Here is a 13117-nt window from a genome sequence, read left to right as displayed (position 1 = left end):
GAAACTCTTAATATCTTGATATCCTCGAACTCAACTCTATTCAAGACAATTAATAAGTATAATCAATTAACGGTGTCAACAAAATATGGTGAAACCTAAAACTACCCGGATATAAGCATGAGTAGTAGCTACGTACGGACTCTCGTCACCTCGCGCGTACGTAGCCCCCCACAAATAGAAGCACATATGAATTAAGTTCACCTATGGGGTTAATTCCCTCTTACAAGGTTAGAAAAGAGACTTACCTTGTCTCAAGCCTATTTCGATCCAAGATTTATGCTCAAACCCTCAATTTAGTGCCAAAATATCTCTAAACTAGTCAAATGTTATATAAGATAGTCAATATAGGCTCAGAAGTTCATATTCTAACTATTAAAGCGATTACCCAACCCCAATTGAAGAATTTCCAAAATTCACCCCCGGGCCACGTGCCCGGAATTCAGAAATGTTTTGAAGAACATTGCTACCCATAATCTCATGAACTCAAATATATGATTTTCATCTAATTCTATAATCAATTTCGTGGTCAAATCCCATTTTTATCCAAAAACCTAGGTTTTCATCTAAACCCTCGGTTTTACCAAATTTTTACATGTTAATCTACCCATAATCTATGTATTTAACTCATGTTGTGTAGAAATTAGTTACCTCAAAGTTCTAGGTAAAACCCCCACTTCCAAGAGCTCTAAAATCGCTCAAGAGATGAAAGAAAATGAGCTAAATGGCCTAAGTCCCGCATTTAATAAGCTGTGCACAGGTCTCAGATATGGCATTTGCGACAAATCCATCGCAGATGCGAACCTCGGCTTCTACTGTCAAGGTCGCAAATGCGACCAAGGAGTCGCAAATGCGGACATTGTTGAGATCGCAAATGCAACCAAAGCATCGCAAATGCGAACACTGCCCAACTCAGGCTTCTTCGCAATTGCGAAGCCTTCCTCGCAAATGCGAACAAATTCTCGCATTTGCGAGACTTGCAACAGCTGCCAAGAAACACCAGAAAAATTGAAAATTTTTCTCATCCTCCCGAGCGTCCGAAACTCACCCGAGCCCTCGGGGCTCCACACCAAATACACACACAAGTCTAACAACATCATACAAACTCGCTCGAGCGATCAAAATACTGAAATGATATCAAAAACTACGAATCGGATGCCAAAACGCATGGATTAACTCATGAACTCAAAAACTTCTAAAAATACTCCCGCGCGTCCGATTCCTATCAAATCAACTCGGAATGACGCCAAATTTTGCGTGCAAGTCTAAAATGACATTACAGACCTACTCCAACTTCCGGAACAGGAATCCGAACCCGATATCAAAAAGTCCACCCCCGGTCAAACTTTCTAAAAACTTCAAATTTTTATTTTTCGCCAAATGACCCCGAAACGACCTACGGACCTCCAAATCCACTTTCGGACGCGCTCCTAAGTCCAGAATCACCATACGGAGCTATTATCAGTCTCAAAATCCCAAATGGACGTCTATAATGTAAAGATCCACTTCAACCCAAACTTATGAAATTCACCCAAAATGCCAACTTTTACTATTAGGCGCCAAAACGCTCTTGGGTCATCCAAAATCCGACCCGAGCATACGACCAAGTCCGAAATCATCATACGAACCTATTAAAACTGTCAAATCTCGATTCTGAGGTCGTTTACTCAAAACGTTGACCGAAGTCAAACTTAGCCTTTTAAGCCAACCTTACGGAACCAAGTGTTCCGATTTCAATCCGAACCCTTCCAAATCCCGAGCTAACCATCCTCGCAAGTCATAAAACAGTAAAAACACGTATGGGAAGTCTTATTTAGGGGAACGAGGTTCTAGAAAACAAAACGACCGGTCAGATCGTTATAGTACTCATTAACTTTGGTAAACCAGATTTCTTCTCGATCATGAGCCCAACATACAGAACCCCGACAAATTGCAGGCTTTTTCAGCCATTCCCTTCACTGTAAGGAGAATTATAGACTCCATGACTATTGATTGCAGTTCTTTTGTCAAGACAGGAGCCAGAGAATATGCCCCCATATCCCACAAGTATTTGGTCATGTATCGCCGTCCCCTACTTTTTTGTGGTCTTGAGCATATTCTAGAGGTATGGCGTTCTCACCATCTACTAGGGCAAAAAACAATGCTTCCTTTCCTTCAAGATATTCCTCTACAATGACTTGAGAACAAGCAGAACCGAAAATATTATCTACAATCATAGAATCAACATCAACGTATGCTTGCTCCAATGTCATGGCAACAATAACTCCTTTACTGGCAGCTAATCCATCAGCTTTAACAACAATTGGGGCACCTTCCTGGTTGATGTATTCTTTTGCAACGGATGGGTCCCGTAAATGCTTGATACTGCACATATATATCCACCATAGATGAAGTCAAATTAAGATATGAATTGAACCAAGTAACTAGAAAAGCCAAGTATCCGTGGTCATGATATATTGCACATACCTTTGTAGTTGGAATTCGATATGCTTTGGAAGAAGCTTGTACAGTTTAGGAAGAGGTTTTGATTGATCAAAGAAGAATCTACCTCAACTGATATGTCCTTAGGCATGGCCATGCATAACATAGAAATCACACTTGGAAAGGGTGGACAATTAGCTAGAGCAGCGGGTGCTGTAGCGAAATTGATTGCAAAAGAGGGAAAATCGGCCACATTAAAATTACCCTCTGATTTGTCTTCATAAAGTTCTTAGAACCTTCTAAAGCAGCTGCTTCTGAGGAGGGACCAAAGGTATGAATTACTACCTTAACAAGGTCATGAGCAAGTCCTGCAATAAGCGGAGCCTCTGGTCCGACAACAACCAGCCCAACTCCCTATTTATGACAGAAAGCGATCACAACTGAACTATCTAAAAGATCGAGGTCTGCTGCAAATTGGGTCTCCTGAGCTGAAAATTCCAGCATTACTAGGTGCACAAAAAATAGCATCACAACAAGGGGATCACCTTAGAGCATGACAGAGCGCATGCTCTCTCCCTCCTCCTCCAATTACCAAGACAACAACACTTTCTTCTATAATACCAAATAGAATGAATTAATAAATAATGCTAAAAATTGTAACAGACTCTACACTATATCCATATCAACTGTGCTAATTATGCTAGTTAAATAGCTAGTTTGTGCCAGATAAATAATAAAAAAGAAGAAGTGATAGTTTAACATAAAAAAGAAAGAATCTTTTGGCATTACATGTCATGATGGCAATTCCAAACAATTGAACAACAACTCAAAATTCCATTTTTACTCTAAAGGGAAGTGAAAATAAAAACCTAAGAAAAGAAGCATGCATTAACATATCCGTTTAGTGAAAAGGAAATAGAATATATAACTTCAGAATAAACAGAATAATTGAGAATCTGAAATGCCAATACATATAATTCCTAAGAGTTTAGCCAAACAAAGTACAAGAATAGCTTTCAAAAGCGGAAAGAATCAAATAAGAGAAGCAAAGTAAGTAAAGATAGCTGTTTTAGGAGATAACACTGGAAAAAATTTAAAAGCAAAAAAAATCAATTTCACAGTTTTCCTTATTCCTACAAACATATTGGAAAGATAAAAGTGGAGTAGTAGTTCTTACTGGGGTTGAAATTATCCACAGAAAGGCAGTTAAAAATAGTGGCGAAAGATTTGTAAGTATTAAAACCACAGCAAGAAGTAAGACGAACCGGAAGATGGGAACAATTCCAATTGGCGGAACCGAGGTCGAAACAGTGGAACTGAGGTCGAAACAGTTTAGCTGAATGGTTTTGGGAATTGATCACGAACTTAAATGCAGAAGCAACTCCTATATTAAGTGACTACACGTCATTTTTCTTCCGGAGCACCTTTCGTCGAGAAAGGAAATTCTTTTCCGGACAAAAGGTGTTGGTTCCCCAAGTACACGCAATTATACGTTGCCGTCAAGTAATAAAGTGACTCAAAATTTAGATGTTGAACCCACAGAGACTTAGATCAATTATTAACTAAGCAAACTAAAATCAATTAATTGTCCAAAGATAATCAAGAGTGATATTTTTCTATTAATCTACTATTGCGGAAATTAAACAAGTAACAACTAATTTATCAAGAATGCAAATGTGTATGATGAGATTGTAATTCAGAGGAGATCAAGATTCCAGGGTTATGGTTGGTTTATCAATCCTATTAAGTTCAATAATCACATTTGTTAATCCAGATTATCTATGGTTGCTAATTAACTCGATCGTTTATATGAATAGCATGTTCCCACAATACTATTCGCCTGTCCACAATATATCAATCCTATATTCCTATGGTATTGAGTCTATCATGAACGAATATAATACAATATTCAATTGAGCAAAGACTGTTAGGTATATTCCTATCCTAACCACGAAATCTTTCCCCGAGCCACGGGTTCAGAAACAAGCTCTCTTTAATTCTACTCTAATCTAAACATGGCTTTCCCAAGCATAACATAGATAGTAGGGTGAATTGGTAGCTACAACAATTCACAAGTTAAAACTAGAATTAAAGAAACAACTACAAGATGATAATCCGAATTAACAGAGATGTAATTAATAAACGTTAATAATCATGTCAACCACAACCCTAGAAACTAGAGTGCTTAGCCACTCATGTTCGTAGCAACAATTCAAGTATTTTACATAAACAAATTACAAAGAAAAGATGAAGGAATTAAGAACTCGATGATTTTCTCTTCCAAGAATGTTCCCAACGTCTTCTCCCCTTCAAAAGTCACGTCCCTCTTCAAAAGTGAGTTTAAAGACTATTTATATAGGATAGGGTTAGCATGGGATGAAATAATACAGGTCCACTTCGAAACAACCTTTCACTCTCTCGTGCGCACGCGAGAGTGAACGAGCAAAGTTCTTCTCTTTTTCTTTTTCTTCTAGGTCTCTCGTGCACTTCCATGCCATTTTACTATACTTCGCTGTTTCTTTCCAAGATTTGCCTCAAAGTCCTTCTTTTGTCTTTTGGTCACGAATCAACTTCTTTTGCTCACATTTCGTCCAAGTTGCTCCTACACATAAGAATGCACATAATGAGCATAATTCACTACAAAAACTCATGTAACTTACTGTAACCACACAAGTTATGAGATGAAAGTACACCGAAAAATATGTATTTTTGGCCGTTTATCAACACCCGACACTTAAACTCTTACTCGCCCTCGAACAACTTTCTACACTTTACAACAACACGACCTTTTTAAACCACTCTCATAACTCATCATACCAAGAATATTTAAAATAGACTAAGCACAATAGAGGAACATCCTCACCTCAAGATTTGACTCACAAGTACCACACATTTTTCATAACCCGCTCATTTACTCTAACATAGAGGTCAATGACCTTATATTTCCTTCATGAATCAAGTGCCCTCACACAACAAAAAAGAGTAGTTCCACACACATAAAATTCAAGAACAATTAGGAACTCAATATAGAAAGAATTCACTCACTCTCTGAAACAACATTCATATGCCACAAAAGATGAACCATAGGCTTGCCCGTAGTGTACTACTCTACTAATCGAGCTCATTCAGTCAAGGATCAATTAGGACTTTATTTGGTTGTAATTTAGGTTGCGGGATGGGTAGGATACATTTAGATATACGAGTGACTACACCTCCCTAAGCACTTTAATACATACACTTTAACATTTAAAACCCCACACTTATGTCAAACCATAACTACACCTTCACATCAATGTATATTAACTCCATACTTCTTTAAGCACAATTACAGTAAGAGTCACCACTATCAAGGAATATTTTTCACACAATACAACTATTTTTTTTCCCAATTCAAGTGGCTCTTACTTTTTCAAAACAGTGCACCTTTCTCCTTATTTCATTAGTTCCACTCAAAAGTCAAACCATCACCCCACACTTTAACTTTTACAAAGTTCATTCCAATTCAAGTGCTTATGAGAGGTAAAAAGATTCAAATAGATGGTTAATTCAAACAAATGGGTAAGGCTTGTAATGTGGTTGCCAAAGAAACAAGATTACAGGCTCAAAGGGTTAACTACGATACAAAACAATTAGGCAGGTAAAATATATATATATATATATATATATATATATATATATATATATATATATATATATATATATATATATATATATATTACTGGCTCAACAAAGAAACGCCTATATCACTTCCATGACTGAACAAAACTACTATTTCATTTTGCAAACACACGGGGCAAGTTCTAGACATCAAATGCAATGCACATAATGACACACAAACCCCCCACACACATGGCACATAACTCACTCAGGATTGGAGTTATCAAGACACTCTAGTCAAAGCCTGAGTACAATATAAGGTTCTTATACAAGAGTAAAAATCTGAGCCTAAGCGTCACAACCAAAGTACTCACTATTCTCAAGGCATAACGAAGTCAAGAGATATTGCTTCAATTAAATTCATAGCACAATGGCTCCTACTCTAAAAAAAAAAAAACTAACTACACCCGGTTCAAACAAAACCCTTGAAAAAGAACCGCGGCATAAAGAAAAATCAAGGGAGAATTACTACACTACTTACAAAGAAAATCTTGTTGTCCTTTTTCTTTAGACTTAAATCCCTCAAGAAAACTGCTTAGGAGATCCATCGTCGGGAAAAATCCAATTTTTCTACTTTTTTTTTTTAGCGAGCTACTAAAATACTACACAACTATAAAAAAAAAATATGAAACTAACAAAATAAGAAATTAATATACTAATATAATACTACTAATGATCTAAACAAATTCTCCTACCCCATACTTAAAAGAGTGCAGTGTTCCCAATGCACAAATAAAGAAAAATAATAACGAGGGTGGACAAGAAACTCCCTGAAAGGCCAAAGACCGAAGTAATAGCGGCTCACGAGTATTCAGACTTCCCCCAGATATGGTCCTTTGTGTGGGCACCCCACACTTAGTCCTCACCATCTAGCTCGCTTTTGCACTCTTCCAATGGCTTTTCTTCCTATGCTTATAATCCTACAAAATAAAAACAAACACTACAAAAATAAAATAATAAAAATAAAAATAAAGGAAAGCAGTAAAGTTGGGTTGCCTCCCAACAAGCGCCTGATTTAACGTCGCGCACGATACAAAATCTCGTCTAATCATTGGCAAGTAACACCTTCGACTTTTGACGATCAAAGTCACCCCCATAATAGTGCTTTACTCTTTGTCCGTTCACTAAGAATGTTCTCTCGCCACCTAAGACACGCAGCTCAATTGCACCATATGGAGTGACTCTCACTACCTCAAACGGGCCCGACCATCTCGATTTGAGCTTCCCCGGAAAGAGTCTCAATCTCGAATTGAACAAGAGAACCAATTAGCCTGGTTCGAACTCGCGATGATGGATATTCTTATCATGCCAGCGCTTGGTCTTTTCTTTATATAACTTGGTATTCTCATACGCGTGCAAGCAAAACTCATCAAGCTCGTTCAATTACATCAACCATTTTCTACCCACTAATTCTGCATCAAAGTTTAGCTTTTTTATCGCCCTATAGGCCTTGTGCTCAAGTTCCACTGGTAAATGGCATGCCTTCCCATAAACTAGCTTGTAAGGGGAGGTTCCGATTGGAGTTTTATAGGCAGTCCGGTATGCCCATAGAGCATCATCAAGCTTTGCAGCCCAATCTTTCCTACTTGCACTAACCGTCTTCTCCAGAATCTGCTTTATCTCTCTCTATTTGACACTTCAACTTGTCCACTAGTCTAAGGATGGTAAGCGGTCGCAACCTTATGTTTGACCCCGTATTTCGCTAAGACATTGTCCAATAGCTTGTTACAAAAATGGGTACCCCCATCACTAATCATCACTCTCGGAGTGTCGAACCTTGTAAAGATATGCTTTTTCACAAAGTTGACCACAACCTTCGCATCATTGGTAGGAAGAGCAATGGCCTCCACCCACTTTGACACATAGTCAACGGCCACCAAAATGTACTTACACCCACTGGACGAGGGAAACAGACCCATAAAATCAATTCCCAACACATTAAAAGTTTCAACCTCCATAATACCGTGCAATGGCATCTCATGCCTTTTCGTGATTGTTCCTATTCTCTGGCACCTATCATATCTCCTCACGAACTCATGGGCGTATTTAAACACCCTAGGCAAAAAAAACCTGATTGTAACACCTTAGCTGCCGTTTTGTCACCCGCATAATGACCACCATAAGGCGACGTATGACAGTCATGTAAGATATCATTTATTTCAGATTCGGGCACACGTCTTCTCATTAACTGATCGGTACAATATTTGAACAGAAACGGCTCATCCCACACATATGATCTCACATCTCGCAAGAACTTTTTTTTTTTGCATAAGGTTCAAGATCAGGCGGCATTTCTCCACATGCCAGATAGTTTACAAAATCTGCATACCATGGCACCTCCCCAGTAGTAACGACCAACAATTGCTCATTCGGAAAGGTTTCCTTGATGACATCTCCCTCAGCTACATGATTACGAGTTTCTAACCTGGACAAGTGATCAGCCACTTGATTCTTTGTTCCTTTACGGTCTCGGATCTCATGTCAAATTCTTGCAAGAGTAAAAACCAACGGATTAGCATCTTTCTTTTCGAACAAATACCTGATGGCTGCATGGTCTGTGTAGACGATAACTTTTGGGTGATTGTGGATCGGCTGACCAAGTCCACGCACTTCATTCCAGTTGGTACTACTTACTCTTCAGAGCGGTTTGCGGAGATTTACATCCGAGAGATTGTTCGCCTGCATGGTGTTCCAGTTTCCATCATTTTAGATAGGGGCACTCAGTTTACATCGTAGTTTTGGAGGGCCGTGCAGCGAGAGTTGGGTACTCAGGCTGAGTTTAGCACAACTTTTCACCCTCAGACGGACGGACAGTCCGAGCGCACTATTCAGATATTGGAGGACATGTTGTGCGCTTGTGTCATTGACTTTGGGGGTTCATGGGATGAGTTTCTGCCACTCGCGGAGTTTGCATATAACAACAATTATCAGTCGAGTATTCAGATGGCTCCGTATGAGACTTTATATGGTAGGAGGTATAGATCTCCAGTAGGATGGTTTGAGCCGGGTGAGGCTAGGTTCTTGGGTACAGACATGGTCCGGGATGCATTAGACAAGGTGAAATCGATTCAGGAGCGGCTTCGCATGATGCAGTCTAGGCAGAAGAGCTATACAGACAGGAAGGTCCGTGATGTGTCTTTCATGGTTGGGGGGAAGGTTTTGCTGAAGGTATCACCCATGAAGGATGTTATGAGGTTTGGGAAGAGGGGCAAGTTGAGCCCCCGGTTCATTGGGCCTTTTGAGGTGCTTCAGAGGATAGGGGAGTTGGCTTATAAGCTTTCTTTGCCACCCAGCTTGTCGAGTGTGCATCCAGTGTTTCATGTTTCCATGATCCGGAATTTTGTTGGCGATCCGTCCCATGTTTTGGACTTCAACACGGTTCAGTTGGAGGGTGATATGACTTATGATGTGGAGCCGGTGGCCATTTTGGATTGGCAGGTTTGGAAGTTGAGGTCAAAGGACATAACTTCGGTGAAGGTGCAGTGGAGAGGTCAGCCTGTGGAGGAGGTCACTTAGGAGACCGAGCGGGAGATGCGGAGCAGATATCCACACCTATTTGAGACTCCAGGTATGTTTCTAGACCCGTTCGAGGACGAACGTTTGTTTAAGAGGGGGAGGATGTAACGACCCAACCGGTCGTTTCGAGAGTTATAACCCCGTTTCCCCCATTTTTGCTTCTTTTTTATGTAATTCACCTATATTGTGTAATACCAGGTTAGTTAGTTCGGGTCCAGAGTGGTTTTGGAGTGAAATGAGACACTTGGGCTCTTTGGGATAAGCTTAAGTTGAAAAAATCAACCGGGTATTGACTTATGTGTAAACGGTCTCGGATTCAAATTTTGATGATTCTGTTAGCTCGTTAGGTGATTTTGAACTTACGAGCGCGTCTGGAATGTGATTTGGAGGTCCGTAGTAGAATTAGGCTTGAATTGGCGAAAGTTAAAAATTTGGCAATTTCGGTCGGTAGTGGAAAATTTGATATCGGGGTCGGAATAGATTTCCGGAAGTTGGAGTAGGTTCGTGGTTTCATTTGTGACGTGTGTGTACAATTGGAGGTCATTTGGACGTGGTTTGGTTGGTTTCGGCATCGGTTGTCGAATTTGGAAGTTTAGAAGTTCTTAGGCTTGAATCCGAGGGTAATTTGGTATTTTGAGTGTTTCGTAGGTTCGACTAAGTTCTTATGTTGATATATGACTTGTTGGTATGGTTGGTTGAGGTCTCGAGGGCCTCGGGTGTGTTTTGGGTGGTTAACGGATCAATTATTGGTGTTGGGAGATAGCTGCTTTGGTGGTTTCTGAAGCTGCTGGTGTTTTCCGCTCCTGCGGAAAGGGAGTCGCAGGTGCGAGGTCACAGGCGCACGTGGGAGTTCGTAGGTGCAAACGATGTTAAGGTAGGCTGGGTCCGCAGTTGCGTAGGAGAGGTCGCATTTGCGAGTTTGCAGATGCGGATAGGTGCCCGCAGAAGCGGAAGTGAGGAGGTCAGGCAGTGGCCGCAGGTGCGAGGCCTTTTCCGCACCTGCGTGGTCACAGATGCGGATATGGAGCGCATGTGCGAAGTTGGGTGTTTTAATGATTTTCCGCAGGTGCGGAGGTTCTTGCGCAGATGCGGCACCGCAGGTGCGCATATTTAGCCGCAGGTGCGAAAGACCTAGGCAGAAACTATAAATAGAACACTTCGCGAATTTTGGTTCATTTCCACCATTTTCAAGTCGGTTTTTGGAGCTTTTGGAGTGATGTTTGAAAGGTGATTCAAGGGTTTTCACTGAGGTAAGTTCCTTGAGCCTAATTATCCTTAGCTATGGTGTTTTCCCGTTGATTTCTCACCTAATTAGTAGGATATTTGGAGTGAAATAAGGGGTTAGTGCTTGGGATTTTGGAGAGAGTAATTTGGGGATTTGAGTTACCAAATGAGGTCGTATTTTTGATGAATTTAGTATGGGTAGACTCGGGAGTTAATGGGCTTTCGGGTTTTGTGACTTTGTCGGATTTCGAGACGTGGGCCCAGGGGCCGGGTTTGAGTGAATTTCGGGATTTAGCCTATATATTGGTATTTTCCTTGTGGGATTCATTCCTTTATCTCATATTGATCGTATTTTATTGCTTGTTACTAGATTCAGGTCATTTGGAGGCCGGTTCGAGAGGAAAGAGCATTCCGGAGTAGGTGTTCTACACTATTGAGGTAAGTAACAGTTTTAAATCTGGTCTTGAGGGTATGAAACCCGGAGTTTGATATAATGTGACTGTTTGGAGGTGGCACCCATGCTAGGTGATGGGCGTGTGGGTGTACGCCGTGAGGGATTGAGACTTGGTCCGTCCCGGGAGACTGTGAAGTCTAATAGCCTTTATTTGTGTTTATATGCATTCTTGCCTACTAGAACTTAACTGCCTTTCATGTTAGAAATCATGCTTAGGTTATATTCCTTCTCATGGTAGATATATTCAGTCATAGTGATTATTGTACATGTTTACCTCTGTTTATGTTATTTTTCCCGTATGATATACTGTAACACTTTTATTTGGGTTGTTTTCCCTTTCTTTATTGAGATCTATAAGACTAGAGAGGTTCATGTCTGAGTAAGGCCGAGGGCCTGTTTGTGAGGTATTATACTATAGCACGTGATTTGTCCGTGCAGCACGTGAGTTGTCCATGTAGATCCTTATATTATACTATAGTACGTGAGTTGTCCATGCAGCACGTGAGTTGTCCATGCGGATCCAGATATTTATACTATGGCACGTGAGTTGTCCGTGCAGCACGCGAGTTGTCTGTACAGATTATAGCGCTTGGGCTGTAGGAGCCTCTCATGTGTCTGAACACCCCCAGTGAGCACAGGTACCTATTGAGAGTGTGTATTGAGGGCTGAGAGCCAAGAGTGTAAGCTGTTGAGAAGGGTTGAGTGACTGCTGCCTTAAGAGGCTATACTTGCTTTTATTTATTGTTGCACTTAGTTGTTATCTGTTGTTGTTGTGAAATTTCTGGAAGATTCATATATGTTTTATATGAGCGCGAACTGATTTGACTTGTACCACAGGATTTGAAAGCATGTTCACTCTTTACTGAAAACTTTTAAAATGAACTGTACTGTATAGCTCGTCACTGCTTCTCAGTTCCTTATTTATTTCTGTTACTTACTGAGTTGGAAGTACTTACGTTACTCCCTGCACCTTGTGTACAGATTCAAGTGAGCCCGTTCTCAGAGATCATTGAGTCCGTGCGCTTTGGGTTGTCGGAGACTTACGAGGTAGCTGCTGGCGTCCGCAGCCCTTGATTTCTCCTCTATTATTATCTTTTCTTTCTCTTTTGGTATTAGTGGAATGCTGTAAACCTTGATGTTAGTCTGGTTTAGATGCTCATGACTTAGTGACACCCCGATGTCGGGCTTTCTTTTCCACATTTTTATTTTGAGTTGAACTCCTTTATGAAGGTTTTATTATGAATAACTTTGAAATTATCTCTTAAAAGGAAATATCGAATTGTTTTGGTAATGTGTCGGCTTGCCTAGTACCACGATAGGCGCCATCACGATGGGTTAGATTTTGGGTCGTGACAATCTTCTTTAAATGCACTTAGCTCTACGGCTGGTTCATTTATCTCCACCACAGAAATCATGGCCAGGTCCTCGTAATGACGAAGCAACTGAATGACTCTATATATATTGAAGACCTCTTCTTCGTTATCCACCTTCAGGATCATCTTACCTTCTCAGACTTTGATAATGGCATCTCTAGTGGCCAAAAGAGGTCGTCCCAAGACGATAGGAACTAACTCATCAGCCTCATAGTCCAGGATAATAAAATCTGCAGGGAAAATAAACTTCCCAATTTGCAGCAAGACATCCTCAATTACCCCCTCAAGATAAACATAAGATCTCTCAGCTAACTGTAGCAGCACCGTGGTGGGTCTCGGAGCTCCTAAGCCCAATTGTGTAACGGCTCGACCAGTCATTTTGAGTATTATAACACCGTTCCCCCATTTACTGCTCAATTTATGCTTTATAGTTATTTTATGACTTACCGGGTTAGTTGGTTCGAGTCCGGATGGA

General features: G+C 40.5%; 1 pseudogene; it reads right to left on the bottom strand.

Annotated features, from left to right (window-relative positions):
• Positions 1-1846: 1846 nt before the first annotated feature.
• On the bottom strand, positions 1847-8033 carry LOC104103208 (phosphoribosylamine--glycine ligase, chloroplastic-like; annotated as a pseudogene).
• Positions 8034-13117: the final 5084 nt, after the last annotated feature.

The sequence above is a fragment of the Nicotiana tomentosiformis genome, chromosome 1 (assembly GCF_000390325.3).
Source record: "Nicotiana tomentosiformis chromosome 1, ASM39032v3, whole genome shotgun sequence".
NCBI lineage: Eukaryota > Viridiplantae > Streptophyta > Magnoliopsida > Solanales > Solanaceae > Nicotiana > Nicotiana tomentosiformis.
Note: the sequence above shows the minus strand (reverse complement) of the source record. Positions and strands in the feature narration are given on the sequence as shown.